Below are 19,227 nucleotides of genomic sequence, written 5' to 3' on the forward strand. Positions count from 1 at the left end.
CCTACCTAACATCCATCCATCCATCCATCCTACTACCTACCTACCTGCCTGCCTGCCTGCCCGTCCATCCGTCCATCCATCCATCTACCTACCCATCCATCCACCTATCTACCTACCTACCTACCTACCTACCTCCCCACCCATCCAACTACTGACCGACCTACCTACCTGCCTGCCCGTCTGTCCGTCCATCCATCCATCCAACTACCGACCTACCTACCCATCCATCCACCTACCTACCTACATCCATCCATCCAACTGTGTGTGTGTGTGTGTGTGTGTGTGTGTGTGTGTGTGTAAGAGGGGGGCATAATCCCTTCCCGCGCGCGCTTGGAAAAGCCTCTTCTCTGGCAGATTAATGGCGCACGGCGCACGCTCCAACCATCTGTTCCTCCAGCGGCATCACACCGGCACGAGCGCCTCTTCTTCCGTCTTTATGATTCCTTTGTGTCGGTCTTTATCAATCACACCTGCCGCCGATAATTCAACACCCAACTTCCCCTTAGATTGCAGGTTTCAAAATAAAATCCCTTCATGCAGTTATGAACAAATGTCTCACTCTTTGTCATCACAGAACTAATACTTACAGCCTGTTTTATATGGAGTCTTTGGTGACTTAATGTGCTTTAAGCCTTAAAACTTCTTGCCTACTATTCCCTTAGAATTAAGTAAATGTATAATGACTGGTTGTTTAATTTAAAGGGGTTTTTAGGCTGAAGCTGTCCAGAATTTCACATTAAGAGGTTTAAAAAATCACAAAAAAAACCCCAAAAGCATTGATCTCTTATCCCTTTAATTATCTGGTGACACCTCAGGGGTCCTTTGGGGGTTCTGACCCACAGATTGAGAGCCTGTACCCCTGTTTTACATGAGGTCTTTGATGAATTTATGTGCTTAAAGCTCTAAACTTTTTGGCCTTGTGGTCCCTTAAAATTAAGTAAATGTAAAAAGTGATTGGTTGTTTAATTTAAAGGGTTTTTTAGGATGAAGGTGTCCAGAATTTCACCTTAAAAGAGCAAAAAATTCTTAAAACTCACAATTCTGACAGAAAAAGATATCCCCTTAATTGTCTGGTGAGCCCTCAGATTTTGTGGACCCTTGGGGGGTTCTGAGCCACAGGTTGAGAACCAGCCCAGCCTGTTTTTTATGGAGTCTTTGGTGACTTTATGTGCTTTAAGCCTTAAACCTTTTTGCCTTGTAGTCCCTTAAAATTAAGTAAATGTACCGTATAAAGTGATTGGTTGTTTAATTTAAAGGGTTTTTTAGGATGAAGGTGTCCAGAATTTCACATTAAAAGACGTTTAAAAAAATCACAAAACTCAAAATTACAACCCCACAATTCTGACAGAAAAAAATCCCTTTAATCATTGGGACCCTCCAGAGTTTGGGGACCCCTGAGAGGTTCTGAGGCACAGATTGAGAACCTTTTCAGACTGTTTTATATAGAGTCTTTGGTGACTTTATATGCTTTTTTTGCCTTCTTTTCCCTTAAAATAAAGTAAATGTATAGAGGACTGGTTGTTTAAGGTAAAGGGATTTTAGGCTGAAGGTGTCCAGAATTTTACATTAAAAGAGGTAAAATCACAAAAACTCAAAAAAGGACAATTCTAACAGAAAAGGCAGAGTCTATTCTTTTTGTCTCTTAATCCCTTTAATCATATGCTGACCCCTCACATTTTGGTGACCCTTGGGAGATTCTGGCCCACAGATTGGGAACCTTTCCAACCTGTTTTATGTGGAGTGTTTAATGACTTTATGTGTTTTGAGCGTTAAACAGTTTTGCCTTGTGGTCTCTTAAAATTAAGGAAATGTAAAGAGTGAGTGGTTGTTAAATTTTAAGTGGCTTTATTAGACTGACGGTGTCCAGAATTTCACATTAATAGAGGTAAGAAAAAAAAAATCACAAAACTTGGAAACCCCCACAATTCTGACAGAAAAGACAGAGGCTACTCTTGTCTCTTATCCCTTTAATTGTCTAGTGACCCCTCAGATATTGTGGGGACGCTCTGACCCACAGATTTAGAGCCTGTCCCCCTGTTTTATATGGAGCGTTTGATGACTTTATGTGTTTTAAGCCTTAAACCTTTTTGCCTGCTATTCCCTTAAAATTAAGTAACTGTATAGAGTGACTAGTTATTTAACTTAAAGGGTTTTTTTAAGGTTGAAGGTGTCCAGAATTTCACACTAAAAGAGGTAAAAACAATTCACAAAAACTCAAAAAAGGACAACTCTGACAGAAAATGCATAACCTATTCTTTTTGTCTCTTGCCCCTTTAATCATCTGGTGACCCCTCAGACTTTGGGGACCAACAGGTTGAGAACCGCATGCCTTAAAACCACAAGTTTAGTCAGAAATATAACTTGCAGAAAACCCTTTAATTTCATATGTTGCAATATAGTTTTAGGTTACTTACATGGCTCTATCTATATTTATTTTTAATTTCCATTTTCACCCTGTTCCAAGTCAGTCAAGTCAAACAGACAGAATTTAGGCAAAAAGATTAATATGCATCACTTTTTTCAAATATATGAGTTATTCATACGAGAACACAGCTATTGCATTTGAGTTTCATGAGCTCGGCCGGGTGTAACAGTGAAAGTCGGGGAATTCTGGTGATTTTTTTAGGGGATTCCCAGCAAAATATGCTGTGTAACAAACCGCTCAAAGGCCCACTGCACAATAGACTATAACAGACCTGACTTTCATTTATGTCGCATGCTGTTCCTAAATGTCAAGAGTGAACTTCCACGCCTAAAGAGGAACATGCTACTTTAATTTCACTCAGGCCCAAATTAGAAATTGCGCCGACAAACCCTCGTGTTGTACCAGCGGTGATCACAGAGCCACGGAGCTTTCACTTTGACTTGCCAAAAAACATCCACCATGTTGTGCATGTATATCCTCACTGCCTCACCTCCACTGGCTGCGGTGGTAATCTGTCTGTTTGTGGGTCTTTATGGAAATATGCTCCAACCTTTGCACCAAAGGCATGACGGTTAAACGTGATGCAATGCGCTCCTACCACTAGAGGATACTGTTGACTTTGACAAGACATGGCCCCGTTAAAAAACAACATGTGAGGGTATTTCTCAAGAGCTGTTTGGAGCAAAGTGTTTGCCAGAAGAGAGAAAACAGAAATAAAGGAAACCCAACGGAGCAGAATGAACCGGTCAGAGGAGCAAACGGTTGTAAAGCATAATAATGTACTGACTTTAGTGGTTGTGCATGCACAGAGGCAGCAAAAGATGAGGAGGAATTTGTATTTTTGCTATAGTCATGTATATTTGCATAAAATATTTGCACTTTTATTGTTGATTTTGTGATTGTTTTTTTCCTGTTGATGATGAAACACAAATGAATTGTGGTTTTTGGGTTGAAAAGCTGTTTTAAACTGAAGTAAAATGATAGATTTAATTAAATTTGAGTTTTAAAAAGATGAATAATTAATATTTGGGGTATGGGAATATATAAGTTTGATTAAAAACAAGGTTTAATGCGCGTAAAAATACCGTTTCGTTGCGTAATAGGCAGTTTCCCGCCGCGGTGTGTTTGTTCCCTATTTCTAACAGCATGGAGAAATATTTCTCTGCTGCTGCACTAAAAGCTCCATGAAGGAGTTGGCTTGAAAAATATCTGTAGATGTTTTTTTGGACATGCGCAGATGGGAGATGCCATATTGGAACGGGGGCAGCAGCAGCTGAAAGACGTCGCTCGCGTTGCTGTGCTCGAGCTCACGCGAACGAGGAGAGGAGCGAGAGAGAGGGGAGGAAAAAAAAACAGACGGGGGTCTCGAGACGGAGAGGCGACCAGAAAAAAAAAACTTGGACAGGTAAGACAGGTGACGGCTCCGGCGGTGCGGGGAGGCTTTTCCGTGCTTGCTGCGGTTTGTTATTTGCGTTATGTCGACGGAATAAACACGGCGGAGAGTTATTTCTCTCCTCCTTCCCTTTAAAAAAACCATGAAGTGCTCCCGAGGCGGTTTCTGTAGAAACGAAAAAATAGTCGCGAGCGTTCGTTCACGAGCCTTAAGTTGTTCAAAGTGTCTCTCACGCGCTGTAATTAACAGCTCTCACCGGCTGGGAGGACGCTGTCTCGTGGCACTCGCGGTAATACGCTTTTTATTGCGTTGTTTTCCCTCTCTGTGTGTGTCTGTCATGTTCACAAGTGTCCCAGAAATATGGTGAATTTTTAATATTCTGCAGTAAGCTTTAATTTAACGTGTTTCATGCTGCGTTCAAAAACAACGACGCAATTTTTTTGTTTGACGCCGCCGCGAAGTTGTTGTCACAGATTAACATTAGAAACGACTTATTGCGGATTCTCGCGCACACATGAGTCATTTGGGATTTTTTTCGTCACCCCAAGGTGCGTGGAAAAAAGCCATCGGAAAATACCGGACACTGCCAAAATGTCAAAGCACTTTCAACATGGCGGGTTCTGGTGCTGAGGGGGGAAAACTGCGCCTTAAAATCTTTGAACGAGGAAAAAATAAAACGACGGCAGATAACGCGCCCGGGTCGGTTTCTTTTGATGGACACACACGAAGTGTAATCAATTAAATTCGAAGTGTGCATTTGGCATTTCCGTGGGAGTTTTTTTCCGCTGCAGTTTTGAGTGTGCAAAGTACATGACCGGAGTGGCAGGCAGCCTGCTGGTCGGCTACACCCCTCACTGCCTCATCTTCCTCATGTGCACTTAACGTTTCCTCTTTCACTTTTATCCAAAAAATGCTCGAGCTCGTGCGACTCGTCCCTTACCAACACACATTATATTACATTAATATCGGGTTATTTTCTGATAAAGCCGACAGCAGGATGATTTAATTGCACATTTCTGCTGTAATCTTAGATTAATATGTTTGTGATTGTACAGTGGGACGAGTTTATTGTGTCTCCGTGGGTACATTTGCACCGATTAAGCAGATAATTGGGTTAAACCGCGCGTATCTGTTTAATTATTTCTCTTTTGCGGGCGGTCTGCAAATCCGAGCTTTAGCAGCTTTGCATTATGCGAGGATTCCTCCTGCAGATTAAAGCCGTCACCATAATGAAGAGAAACAATAACGACTGCGTTATGGAGCCGCCGAGACACGTTCATGTGCGTGGAATAAATCATGCTCTCACACTTCTTGTTGCTCCAAACATATTTGAGGTGTGAGTGGTGATGGGCGAGCGGCAGGAAATGCCCCACAGTGAGCGCTGTGAAGGGGGGATATAACGCGTAGGCATGAAGGTAGACATATATGATCCGCTGTGTCCAAGGGAGAGGTGATCGATATGCTGCATTGATACATTATTGATGCTTTGGACTGGAAGAACCTCCCACCGCCATTTTTATCATCCAGCAGGTTCTGATGAGCCTCTGTATGCTAATGACGATGATGATGATGATGATGATGATGTATCAGTGTTTAAGACTCACTATAAAGAGACAGAGGCTGTCACCTCACAGGAAGTTATGAGGTCAGGAGGCTTTCTTTCTTTCTCTCTTTCTTTTCTGTCCTGTCATTTCTTTCCTTTCTGTCTCTTTTCTTTCCTTCATTCTGTCCTTTATTTCTTTTCTGTCTTTTGTCCTTTCTTTCTTTCTTTTCTGTCCTGTCATTTCTTTCCTTTCTGTCTCTTTTCTTTCCTTCTTTGTCCTTTCTTTTCTGTCCTTTATTTCTTTTCTGTCTTTTGTCCTTTCTTTCTTTTTCTTTCTTTCTGTCTCTCTTTCATTCTTCCCTGACATTTCTTTCCTTTCTGTCTCTTTTCTGCCCTTTTTCTTTCCCTCTTTCTTTTCTGTCTTTCTTTTCTGTCCTTTCTTTCTCTCTTTCTTTCATTCTTCCCTGTCATTTCTTTCCTTTCTGTCTCTTTTCTGCCCCTTTTCTTTCCCTCTTTCTGTCCCTTCTTTCTTTATTTTTCTCTTTTCTGTTTTTCTTTTTCTTATATTTCCTGTTCCATCATCTCTATCTTTCTTCTTTCCCCTTTCTTTTTTCCTTCTTTCAGTCCTTAATTCTTTCTGTTCTGCCTCTTTTCCATCCTTTTTTCTTTCTGTCTTTATTTTTCTTTCTTTCTCTTTTTCTTTCCTGTTCTGTCATGTCTATCTTTCTTCTTTCCTGCCTTTGTTTTCCTTCATTCTTTCTCTGTCATTCTTTTTTCTCCTTTCTTTTCTTTTTCTGTCTTTCACCATCATTATTTTGTTCTTTCTCTGTCATTCTATCTTTCAGAAAACTTTTTTGTCTTTTCTTTCTTTTTCTTTCTGTCTTTATTTCTTTTGTTCTTCATCATTCTTTCTCTTTCTATCTGTCTCTCTGTCTCTGTGCTGACAGACAGTCTCTGGGCCTGTGTGTGAATGAGAGGACTTTACAGGCCCACTGTCAGATTTGACCTCTCATGTTGTTGTTGTTAGTAGACAGACTCAGTCTCAAAGCTGCAGGTAGTGTTGTGCATGTGTACGTGTGTGTGTGTGTGTGTGTGTGTGTGTGTGTGTAGGAAGTTGTTTCCAGTCACTGATGTTGAAATTAGAAAGCTCGGGCTCGGGGAGTTCCCGCCCCCTCCTCACCCTCTGGCTGCTGCTGCTGCCTCACAGTTTCTCTTGGTGTTTTCGGCTCCACCAGGGGCAGTTGCTGTTTGCACTTCATCATTTTATAGTTAGCTGATCTCAGCGAGCATCACAGGCTGTCGCAATTGGGCATGAAACACACAGGCTGCATTGTGTACACGTTTAAAAAACCGCAGGAATCAAGAGGGAGAAACAGAGGGCAAATTGTTGCATCGGGGCCTCCTGTTGCCGAGAGGAAACAACCCTTGGATGGGTCTAAAAGAGGAGAACCTAATAGGGAGTAATGCAACAAAACCCCAAGCCCATGCAGTGGTAGTTAATCTCCTAAATCCCCCATTAAATCTTTGGCATGGACGGGTTTAGGGAAAGGCAGGAGACAACATGTGGATGCCCAGCGACCCATCAGGGGCTAATCAATAAAAAAAAACCTCCCCTCAATCTGAGACCACAGGGACGCAAATGTCCTGAGATTAACTCTCCCAGACCAGTTTAATCCCCTTGTGCCCAATCTGGACTGTTTCCTCCAGGCCAGTAAGCTTCATCAAGTACAAACGCTGCTCCAAAAAGAGTCGCCGTGGTTCAGGGATAAAGACTGAGTCAAAGAGTCGACATTGACAGCGACCTTCTGCCAAAGCCCGTGGATGGTTTTCTGCTCCTGAGGGTTATAAAACTAGTTTAACCAGTGAGGGACCACTGAAAAAACCTCTCTCACAGGGAGCTGGGAAGGTAAAAAGACTTTTTAAGGGTTTTTTTCTCGCTGATTAATTATAAAATGTCACTGTTTTTAGAGGAGAATGGAGAATTTAGCAGTAAAGTTTATTCAAACTGCTAACACCCACAGAAAATCTACTTTATAGGCCCCATAATGGCAGAAACATAAATGTGGGTCGGCTGTGTGTTAGAACAGAAAGCATTCTTCAAGACCTCGGGGGAACTGTACAATAAGAAGAGTAAAATATGTGACCTTTTTTAAATTCCAGAGGACATCCAAAAGTTTGCTCAGATAATAAATATGTCAGGGTGAATTTTGGGGAAATGAGCAATGCAGTCCAAAAGTATTTGGACAGTGACACATTTCCTGTTTTGCTGGCTCTGCACGCCGTCCAGCAGAGTGAATCTGCAATGAAACAACTTTCAGCTTTAAGGGTTTTTTTTAACGGGTGTTTTCTGTATCTGTGTTGAGCAATCAGCATCGGAGCAGCCGTGCCCTGTTTTTATACATATTGCCTCCAATTTCGTGTCTTCAGCTCCTGCACTTTTCTTCTGATGTGGTCGTTAAAAGCCTCTAATTAAAGCTCAAAGTCAGCTCTTTAACCGCAAAGTCTTTGTTTCGTTTTAAAGTCAATGTGCTGCAGTGGAGACAAACAATTCAAGCTGTCATGAATGTATGTAGGAAAGGGCAGCACTGAATGTAATATATCCAATAGGGCTGCAATTAACCATCATTTGCATTATTAATTTATCAGTTCATTATATTTTTGATAAATAAATTAAATTGTTTTTGGTGAAAAATGTTCCCAGAGCCCAAAATGGTGTCTTCAAATCGATTGTCTTATGTGATTAGCTGTGCAAAACCCTAAAAATATTCAATTTACAATCAAGCTGCAACAATTAAATGACTAGTTATCAATCGCTAAATTAATCGCCAACTCGTTTGACATTCAGATAATCGGTTTGAGTATCTTTTTATGCATGGATGGATTACTGGACGCCAGGCTTCCACCTGCACAATGTGACCTAAATTACCACAAACAGATCAGGGGTCTCATTTATAAACATTGCGACGCACAAAACGAGGCCTGAAAGAGGTGTGCACCACTTCCCACGCGAAAGCTGTGATCTAAATAAACAGATCTTATGGGAGAAACTTTGACCCATGCTTACGAACATTTTGGAGACAGGAAATTGGAGACGTAGATTGTGAGGTGAAACTGATTGTAGGAACAGTCAAATATTTTTTGGCGTACACCGTTTTTGGCTTTTGTCTGTATGTATATTTTTAGTATGGATCTACACACTGTTGTATAAATGAGATCCCAGGAAGAGACTCAAAATGGCCACAAAGAAACATCAAATTACTACAAAGACAAAAATTTAGAGGCACAAAAACAACTACAAAGAGATGCAAAACAGCTGCAAATAGATTCTAAATGACAACAAAGAGACTCAAAATGACTACAAAGAGAGGCAAAGCACCTATAACTCACTCATAATGGCTACAACAAGATCCAAAATGACTTTAATGAGACAGAAAGCAACTTCAAAGAGACGGACAGCAACTACAGAGACCCAAAATGACTAAAAAAAGGGGCAAAACAACTGCAGACGCAAAAAAACTACAGACAGGAGGTAACAGAGAGGTGGAAGCCTGATTGTGGAAAGTGTTAAATATTTTCTGGCACATACCATTTTTTGGCTTTTGTCTGTATGTACATTTTTAGTATGGATCCTTCGCACTGTTGTATAAATGAGGCCCCAGGAGGAGCCTCAAAATGACCACAAAGAAACATTAAATGACTTGGGCTGAAACGATTAGTCGACTAATCGATGACTAATCCACTATTAAAATAATCGGTAACTATTCTAGTAATCGACTAATTGGTTTGAGTCATTTTTCATAGTAAAGTACCCCAAAATACTCTTATTGCAGCTTCTTATGTTCAAATATTGGCAGCTTTACACACTCTCCCATGACGGTGAACTAAAACCCTTTGGTTTAACACATTTTTCGATAAAATGATTAGTCGACTAATCGAAGAAAATAGACAGGTTAGTCAACAATGAAAATAATCGTTAGTTGCAGCCCTAAAAACGACTACAAAGAGACAAAAAAGATCAATAAGAGACACAAAATCAACAACAAAGAGATGCAAAACAACTGCAAATAGATTCTAAATGACAACTAGAGCGTAGAGAGGCAAAGCACCTTCAAACTCACTCATAATGACGACAAAGAGATTCAAAATGACTTCAATGAGATGAAAAACAGCTACACAGACACTCAAAATGAATACAAAGAAACATAAAACAACTACCAAGAGACAAAAAGATAATTAAGAGACACAAAAACAACTACAAAGAGATGCAAAACAGCAGCAAATAGATTCTAAACGACCACAAAGGGACTCAAAATGACTACAAAGAGAGGCAAAATTACTTCAAAGAGACGGAAGGCAACAACAAAGAGACTCACAACGACTGAAAAAAAGAGGTAAAACAACCGCAGACACAAAAACAACAGACAGAAAGTAACAGAGAGGTGCATAACTGCTACAAAAAGAAGCTGAACAACTTGCCTCAGTGCAGCAGAGGTGGTGACACCTTCCTCATGTCTGTGCTCAGGTGCCCACTGTCTCATAATCTGTCCATATTTTTATGAAAAAAATGTCAAAAGTCACTGATTCTTAGCTTCTTATTTACTGGTTTCTATGACGGTAAACTGAGTATCTTTGGGTTATAGACAAAACAAGACATTTGAGGACGATATCTTGGGCTTCGGGAAACACTGATCGACAGTTATCACCATTTTCTGACGTGTTATAGACCTGTGGGAGCCAGAATGTGTATTTAACCTCTGCTGTTTATTATTTGTGCAAGCTGTGCACATTCTTATGGTTACTTTCACAGAGGTGTGGTTTTCATGTTGTGATACCTGTTCATATACTGGTGTGGCAGCTCTTAGACAAAGAGGATGAGTTTTTGGCTCCCGTATTTTCTGTCGACCGTGATATCACTTCACTTAATATTTAGTGTAATCTTGTTTTGCTGTATCGTAGTTGTTTGTTTGATAATAGGGCTGCAACTAACGATTATTTTCATTGTCGACTAATCTGTCGATAATTTCTTCAATTAGTCGACTGATCATTTTATCGAAAAATGTGTTAAAATGTTGAAAAATGTTGGTCTGTACTCACGCCAAAGGGTTTCAGTTCACCGTCATGGGAGAGTGTGTAAAGCTGCCAGTATCTGGACATAAGAAGCTGTACTGTATTTTGGGTACTTTTATAGTACTTTTCTATGAAAAATGACCAATACCAATTAGTCGACGACTAAAATAGTCACTGATTATTTTAATAGTCGATTAGTCATTGATTAGTCGACTAATCGTTGCAGCCCTATTTGATAAACCACCTTAAAACACATCTTTGGACTTCGGTATGAATTTCTTTGAACAAGTCACAGTTACGAGCCTACTCAGCCTCTTAGCAGCTTTTTCCGTTGATAATAGTCGTTACAAGACCAAACAACTAATTGATTGATCAAGAAAATAATCAACACTGACAATTAAAGTGAGATGCAGCCCTAATTTACGATGAGATAAAACAGGAAAAAGCTGCAAGTCTCATAAGAAGAGCAGGAGCCAGTTAATGATTGGCCAAGATAATTAACGTCACTATCAAAACATGGCATCTGGGGTTTTAAAGGAATACTTTACACACAAAATGACCATCTGTTAATCAGTTCGTGATGCTGTGTTACCTTGGATTCATGAAGAAGACTCCGTGCATCCATGGAAGTCAAAAAACATACGGATTGATTGATTGATCAATTGGGGATGTGTTTAACAGCAAAACTATATCAAAACATCAGTTTACAAACTGTCACACGACTCCCGGTCTCACTCCGAAGTCGTCGAAATCTGGAGTCAGAAACCAACGGAAAAAGGCCTCCTTTATTGCGGCACGATACACAGCCAGTTACCCTTATGGTTTAACTGTGCTCGCCGGCGCCAGGGGGAAACTCGGTGCGACAAGGACGAAAATTTAGGTGGCGAAAGTCCAACTGGGGCAGGCCGGAGGGGTGGTGGATGGGTCCAACAAACACCGACTTTCACCGAAGAGAACGGTGTCAAACCCTGTTCTTTTTAAACCTAACCACGTGTGTTTGTTGTTGAAGGTAAAAAAAAAACGTCAATTCGTGGTGTTGTACTGATGTAGTGCGTTTATTTTGAGGCAGAACTGGACATAGTGTCCCAGAACATCAACAACCAACACACCCAGGGTACCTTGGACGTTATATCTGGACGTAGAAAGTCCATGACTGAACGTCAATATGTGACGAGGTCGGAGTGAGAATGTGTTGCCCAAACACATGTACTCTTGCTAAAACTTTAAGACTGAAACTGACCTGAAAGTGAAACTTATCTATTCTCTCTTCAAAGCCAGACTCCATTACTAAGGGTTTTTTTGTGTGAAAATGCATGTGTTTGGGAAGTACTGAGCACATGTTTTGTGTATAAAATGTCAGGAAATGGTGAAAAATGTCCCCACAGCATAGGTGTAGATTTTGGAGAGGACGCAGAGGAAACCTCCCCCTCGAAATTTACAACACGGGCATTTGTCTCCCCGAATAAAAACATGGAAGTAGTAGAGGACTTTGACAATTTTTAAGGACATTTACACCACACACTGCTGCAGAAAAAGCACCAGAATGCAGGAAAAAAGCAGCAAATAATTAATGTTTTGCCATTTTTGCTTGATAAATAACTTGTTCGTTAATTTCCTTCTAACTGACTTATTGTTTCAACACCAACTTCTGCTCGGTGTAACTATAAATACACGCCATCTTGGGTTTTAAAGTCAGTCTTCAAATAGCTTAACTGAAGTGTTGAAGCGAGCAGATGCTGAATGTCTTAACTGTCACAGTGTCGGGGGAGAAACAGCCGCTTAAGGGGCTTTTTAAGGGGAAAAACCAGGTTGAAGAGCCGCTGTGAGCTGCTCCTCGCACTACTTGATAGCAGTGTTTGAGTGCACTTTAATGAGTTTTGTCGAGGGCTGCATGCTGACGACAGCAGTGTGTCAATGCCGCAGGAGATTGTAGGGCTCTTGGGCAAGAAATGGTCTGTGAGGAGGGGGAGAGAAGGGCAGCGAATGGAGTCATGTGAGCCAAATTAGCTCAGCTTGTTGTTTATGCAATGGATGTTTGCCGGAGCCACTGTGGGACGTCAGGGGCGTGTGTGGTGGTGGTGCTGGTGAGGGAGGGGGGGACGTGGCCGGTTGTGGAGACTGTCACAGCCTCACAGTTCTGTAAATACACTCGGCTCTGACGGCAGCTTGAGCATTGTCTGTGTGTTTTCATTTCTTGAGGATTTTCAAGGGTTCTTTTGGACGCGGGGCTTCGGTCTATTTTCATAAAGAGGATTGAGGGATTCTCACATTTTTCATCTTATTTCTGTTTTTTGATTTTCCTCCCTGGGAACATCTCAGGATGCGTGGTGTGCCCAGTCACAGGATAAGGATATTTTCTGCTCCTTTGGATATTGATTTGAGAGCGACAACCTGATCCTGGAGTTGTTTTCGGCTTGACTGGGGGATCGCTGTGTGACGAGGCAGTGCACCTCAGTGTTTATTGTCATGTTGATGAAAGTGGGTGCAAGTCGGGGAGTGAGTCATTGATGATGTTATCGCATGACCTACTGTAGGACAACCACCAGGCAAGTGACACACAGGGTTTTGTTGTTGTGAAGATGATTATTTTCATATATTTTTGTGCTGATTATTTAGAAATGAGACAGTTTTAGACTTGAAATCTGCTGTTTTCCCTCTTTATAATATATCTTTTCTGGAATGTACCTTTACACAGGTTGAGGTATTAAGTTTCCATGTGCCGTCTTGATTTTTGTAAAGCTTATTTTTAAAACTTTAACAGGGTGTCTACAGATATAAGTGAAATTTAAGACTTTTTAAGACCTTTTTAATTCCACCTTATATGAAATTTAAGACCAAACCTGCAACCTTTTCAGTTTAACACACTGATATCAGTTTAAAATGAACAGTAAGGGAAAATAACAGCTGGGTGAGTTTAAGTTTAATGTGTTTAATGTAAAAAAGAAAACAAAATCCCATCGCTCACATTTATGCTATTTATTATTGCAATATTCAGAGAAATACGAATTTTTCAATCTGTCAAATAATTGTAATCAGTGATTGGGTCTGTCAGGCTGGAGACATTTTCACGGTAATGTGACCGAAAAAATTTAAAACCCACTGAATCTGAATTTAAGACAATTAGAGTAGATTTTTTTAAGGACCTGTGGACACCCTGTTTAATGATGCTGTACAAGGAGTGCGTTGAGTAGACACAGATATAGAGGGCTGAGGCATCTGGTGGCCCGCTGGTTGAGATCAATGACATACACTCTGCTTTTTCCACTGAAATGATTCAGATGATTCATTGACTGATAGAAAATGAAGCAGGAACTGTTTTGATGATCAATAAGCCAGTTTGTAAGTTAAACTTCTGTGGTTGCAGCTTCTTTAATATGAGGATTTGCTTGTTTTCTCTGTTTTATATCATTGTAAATTGAATATCTTTGGGTGTTGGACTGGTAATAGAGGGAATCACCTTGTTGTTTACAAATACTTCGGGGTAGAAAACCAGCAGAGTTTAGCTATATATATATATATATATATATATATATATATATATATATTTATATATATATATATATATATATATATATATATATATATTTATATATATATATATATATATATATATATATATATATATATATATATATATATATATGTATATATATATATATATTTATTTATCACATTTTTCACGTCACTATATCACCGTTCAGACTAATCTGATGTTTGTAAAGTCTATAAACACAATGATTGAACAAACGTTACTATTTCTGTGTGCATGTTTTGTAATTAATAACATTGTTATTGTAGATTAGCTGGGCTAACCGTTAGCTGTTAGCCATTAGCGGTGTCTCTAATAACTCTAACTCAATAAACGGTCTGTGAAAAAAATATTTTTTTTCCAGCGGATGTCTTAGTTACAACATGATTGAGCTAACTGGAGTAGTTTCATGTTGTATCCGACAACGGGAAGCTTTTAACAGATGACGTCCTGATGTTAGCTTTGCTAACTGTCCCTGTCAGCTGCAGCCACTGATGCTTTCTAGACATCGTGATTTCCCATAACTGAATAAATACCACACATAGCAACACAAAACTGCTTTGCTAGCTCACTCATGTTGTAACTAAGATATCTGCTGAAAAAAATATTTTTTTCACGGACTGTTTATTGAGTTACTGAGTTATTACAGACACCACTAACGGCTAACAGCTAACAGCTAATCTACAATAATGATGTTATTAATTACAAAACGTGCACACAGAAATAGTAATGTTTGTTTAATCATTGTGTTTATAAACTTTACAAACATCAGATTAGTCTAAACGTGATAGTCTAAAATGTGATTATCTCTCTCTCTCTCTCTCTCTCTCTATATATATATATATAGATATATATATATATATATATATCTATATATACATATAGATATATATATATATATATAGCTAAACTCTGCTGGTTTTCTAATTTGTAAACAACAAGGTGATTCCCTCTGTTGGAAAAAACAAGGCATTTGATGATGTCAGCAAGGACTTTTGGAAAGATTTTCACCATTTTTAGACTTTTAAAGACCTTTTAACAACACTTTAATTTTCTGACCAAAATTGTGATTGAAATAGGTGCCAAAAAAAATGCACACTGATGTCAGTTCAAAGTGAACAATAAGGTAATATAACATTGATGTAATTCTCTGTGCCTAACTGCTGCGAAGGCACTATAATATCGGCATGTCATCGGTATTGGCAGATAAAGGCTTTAAAATGACGTATCAGTATCCGACCAAAATGAACGTTTCTGCCGACATGACAGGCCGACAAGATGACACTTTGATTATGTGACTTTAATCTGTCCAAATAGCTCAGTTTTTTCTTGCTTGTTGTTATTGTCAAGATTGTCTCAGGGAGACAAAAATGTTACATAAAAACTCTATACAGCTGGTTTTACATGTAAGCTAAGTTGAAGTAGCAAATGTATACATCTTGAAAAGCACTGTCTTTTATGTCTGCACCTGCCAGTGGCCCATCACTGGCAGATTCATCCACTGATGAATTTAAGGGCATCATGAAGAATGTAGTGACAGAGACATGTGCTTGTTTTTCTTGGAAGGCTGCTATATTTGAATAGTTGCTGTTTTATTGTGGATTTTTGTATTACATGTTGTATTTGTTGCATTTTATTGTGTTTTGACTGGCTGCTACCTCGGCCAGGTCTGTCCTGTAAAAGAGATTTTCAATCTCAATGGGACTTCCTGGTTAAATAAGGGTTGAATAAATAGAATAAATCACAACAAAACTAGGTACAATTTCATGTTAATTTCACTACAGCAACTACAATATCACATAGTGGATCAACTGTTTAAACTGTCATCGTGTAACTACACTGATAACAAGAGGAGACGCATCACAGTCTGTCTGATTCATCTCAGCGGGTGACTGATTGATTGATCGCATCTTACGTTTGCTTCACAGTAATTAATCAGAGTTCAAAGTTAGTTTTGATCAGCGGGAGCGGAAGCTGCTTTCAAAATGACGACTGTAAACGTCAGAACTGCACTTGAAAGAAAACAAGGGAACATAAAGGCGACTGTGGCAAAGGAAAAATCAGGAGAGTTCACACTAATAGACGATTACCTTTATGTTATTTCAAGACCAGTTTTAATGAAGAAACATTTGCTAATTGACGCATTAATGAGCTTAACTAATGGCCTCATTAGTGAAAGTGAGTGTGTTTAATACATCATGGTGATTACAGCCCAACATTAAACAGCTCAAGTCCCTCTGGTGTAAATACATGTTTATGGTCATTTCTCTCTTTTAAGCTTCAGTGACATCATTCAGTTCATTATTGTCTCTCTGTGATAATGGAGCATTATTCTCTCTCCACGGTTGCCTAAATTAATATTTTCAAGTTGCACTAATTTGCCTGCCTGTTGTCTCGCTCATGTCATTCCAGTTTTTCTACTCTGTTTGAATCTGATTGGTTATCTGATGCAGTTTTGCTGCAGCATGCAAAATCTGGCTGCCGGCAGACGATATGCATAACCTGATATTACAGAGTGCAGGGTGAAGCAGAGGCAGAGTTTGGTCGGCAATTAAACACAATCACAGGCTTTCCGCTTGGCTTTAATGATGCTGAAAATTAGTTTGAGTTTGGAAAACTGCAAGATCTCTGTTTTGTTTCTTTTCTTACACTCTGCCTCAGCACGGGCTGCTAAGTGCTTATTACTGCACTGGGTTTTTTTAATCTGGGCTTCCCCTGAGATCAGCTGTCTTTTCAGTGGAATTTCTCTTGGTGAAGTTAGAGGCAGCATTGTTCTCTTTCGCTGTTTGTGCTTATCACCCACTTCTTGTGTGTGTTCTGGAGAAACTGGACATGCAATGTGCACCATTTCCTGTCTACCAGATCATTTTCCGAGGAAATTCTTAACAAACAGTGGGTGCAGCAAATGCAAAGCTTTTATGAACTGTCTTTAGCAGCTGTGACGTGTATCTAAGTACATTTACTCACAAAGGCAAAAGATCTTAATTCATCGGCGTGTAGAACTAAGAAAAAGCTGCATGACACTAGAAATGTGGCGATTCTCTGTTTTCTTCAACACAGCCTTTTATCGTCTTTAAAATCTTAAGCTCAAACTTGATCTTTGACCCTTATTCTGCAGTTAAGCTACTCTGCATTTGTATTTAATGCAAAGCAACGCATTGTCATGCTGAGGCAAGAGGTGTTAACCTCCATCTGATCTCTCACTTGTTGATTAGAGTAAGCAGGGTGGGGTCGGTGTAGATTTTTTTTAACAGCTTCCTGTCAATCTGCCTCCAGCTCACTGCCACCTTGTTTTGGTATTGTGTCATTTTGGTTTTTTTTAGATTTTTTTTAGATTTTTAGTCATTTCAGCGCAATCAATCAGACATTCCTTGTCCGTTGCAGTGACCAGGGACAAAGGTTCAGCTCAAATCTGCAGCCAGTTAGGACACATCTTTTGTTGGCTTTAAACCTCATCTCGTCACCCCAAAAAAACACACATACTTTTTAGTAAACAAAAGCCCCATTTCCACCGAGCAGCACAGTTCAGTTCGCTTTTTTCCTATTTCCACTGTGAAAAGTTGTGGATGGTACCAATGGAACCGTTCCGTACCGTCCCCATGTTTGGTCCCCCCTCTGTTGGGGTACCTAGCACACAGATCTGGTACTAAAAGGTGGAGCTGTGAACACTGCAGTCTGATTGGTCAGTAGAGGACGGTCACTCTGCTCAGGGCTGAGTTGTGTCTGGTTTTGAGGCTCATGTAACCACTGTTCATACTGTGGAGAGTTTTATTAGTAAACTGTAACTATAAAATTAGTAATGAGTGGATCTTTCATTTTCGACCAGGTTATGTGAACCGCATATATTCTAATCCTCACACGGAGAAAAAACAGCGTCAGAAAGCGTCGTTCCTGTCTGCTACAGCAACACTAAACCCCTGAGCTTGCCTGAGAAGGACTAAATGCACAAATCTGCTATTTTTAAATATCCCATGGAGAGAGACTCTCACTGCAGCCTGTTCTGCTTTGTTCTGAAAATGTCGGCATGCAGGCTCGTTCTGTGGACAATAAACGAGGTGCAGACTGATAAAGGAGGAAAGACAGTGAGTGCTAGACGGAGCAGTGAGTGACAACAACCTGCCCACATTAAGAGGACTGTTTGTGGAAACTCTAGGGTCTAGGTACCATGTCTGAAGGGTTACTGTTGGTTCCAAAGGGACCATACCGAATGTAATTAGTGGAAACAGTGCTTAACTCAATATGTGCCACTCTCACCTCTACTGAAGTTTGATGTTCGTCATAATGTAGGCCTTGGCTGGGCTGTAAATTGTGCATGGACTGTAGGAAACTGTCGTTATTACCTGTGCAATACAAGGTGGATTTTGTGCAGTGACGCTGCTGATGTAGGCTACTTTACCTTTTTCTCAAACCGTTTTAAGAACGCACACTGGACCAGACCAGACCGGCAAACACTCAACTCAAGTTAAGTTTGTAGTGTTGTTTTTTAAACCTCTCTGACTTTGATTGTCTTTTGATGGTACATTACCAATTTATATCAGATTGGGTAAACTAATATTTATATTGAATCAAAACCAAATCAAACCTTACAATATTAGTTTTCCTATCTCTTAATGTTGCAAGTTGCAAAAAGAGTTACCTCATTCTTGGGTAAACAAACCATTCTCAACGCAACAAAACATAGCCAAAGAACCTTAAGTTAAGTTGCAGGACTTTGCCTTGATTTTCAGAACTTTTCTAGTTAAGGCGAAGACAACTCACTATTTTTAACAAAAAACAACACAGGATATTTGTCCAAGTGACAGAGCGGCCACTGATTATTCTAGAAATGAACAAAAGTATTTTTTGGATAATGGAGTTAAGATCTTTTGCCTTTCAGTACTGAACTTATGTAGCAGTTTGAGGTACCTTACTTGAGTGCTTGCTGTTACACTTGCTAATACAATATTTACCACTGAGATAAAGTACAAGTAAAAAGTTATGCAACTTTTTACTTGTACTTTATCTCAGTGGTAAATATTGTATTTTTTTTAAATTTTATTTAGAACAAAATTGGAGCACAGTTCTTACATCATAGTGTAGTTCCATATCATTTTTATTTTCCTTTTCTTTGAAGGTAAAGTAACAAAACATTCAAATGGATCTGTTGTATATATGACAATGCAGTCAAAAAATTAAATTTCCCCTCAGGGATTAATAAAAAATCAGTGGGTGGGCGGAAGTTCGCTGCATAGATCAGCCTCTCATTGGGCGGAACGAGCCACCCGCTGAAG

The 19,227-nt window shown here is 39.7% G+C and overlaps 1 protein-coding gene across 3 annotated transcripts in view; it reads left to right on the forward strand.

Annotated features, from left to right (window-relative positions):
• The first annotated feature begins 3,658 nt into the window (after nucleotides 1–3,658).
• The window catches only part of sfmbt2 (Scm like with four mbt domains 2), a 90,172-nt gene continuing 74,603 nt past the window's right edge, over nucleotides 3,659–19,227 (forward strand). Inside the window, exon 1 of one of the 3 annotated variants that reach the window (XM_049567230.1) lies at nucleotides 3,659–3,830. The gene's annotated coding sequence lies outside the window, so the exon portion shown is untranslated. Of the gene's footprint in view, nucleotides 3,831–4,086; nucleotides 4,108–19,227 lie in introns of those variants that run through there. The other 2 variants (XM_049567233.1, XM_049567232.1) reach the window with 2 other exon arrangements.

This window comes from Epinephelus fuscoguttatus, linkage group LG22 (genome assembly GCF_011397635.1).
Source record: "Epinephelus fuscoguttatus linkage group LG22, E.fuscoguttatus.final_Chr_v1".
Lineage (NCBI taxonomy): Eukaryota > Metazoa > Chordata > Actinopteri > Perciformes > Serranidae > Epinephelus > Epinephelus fuscoguttatus.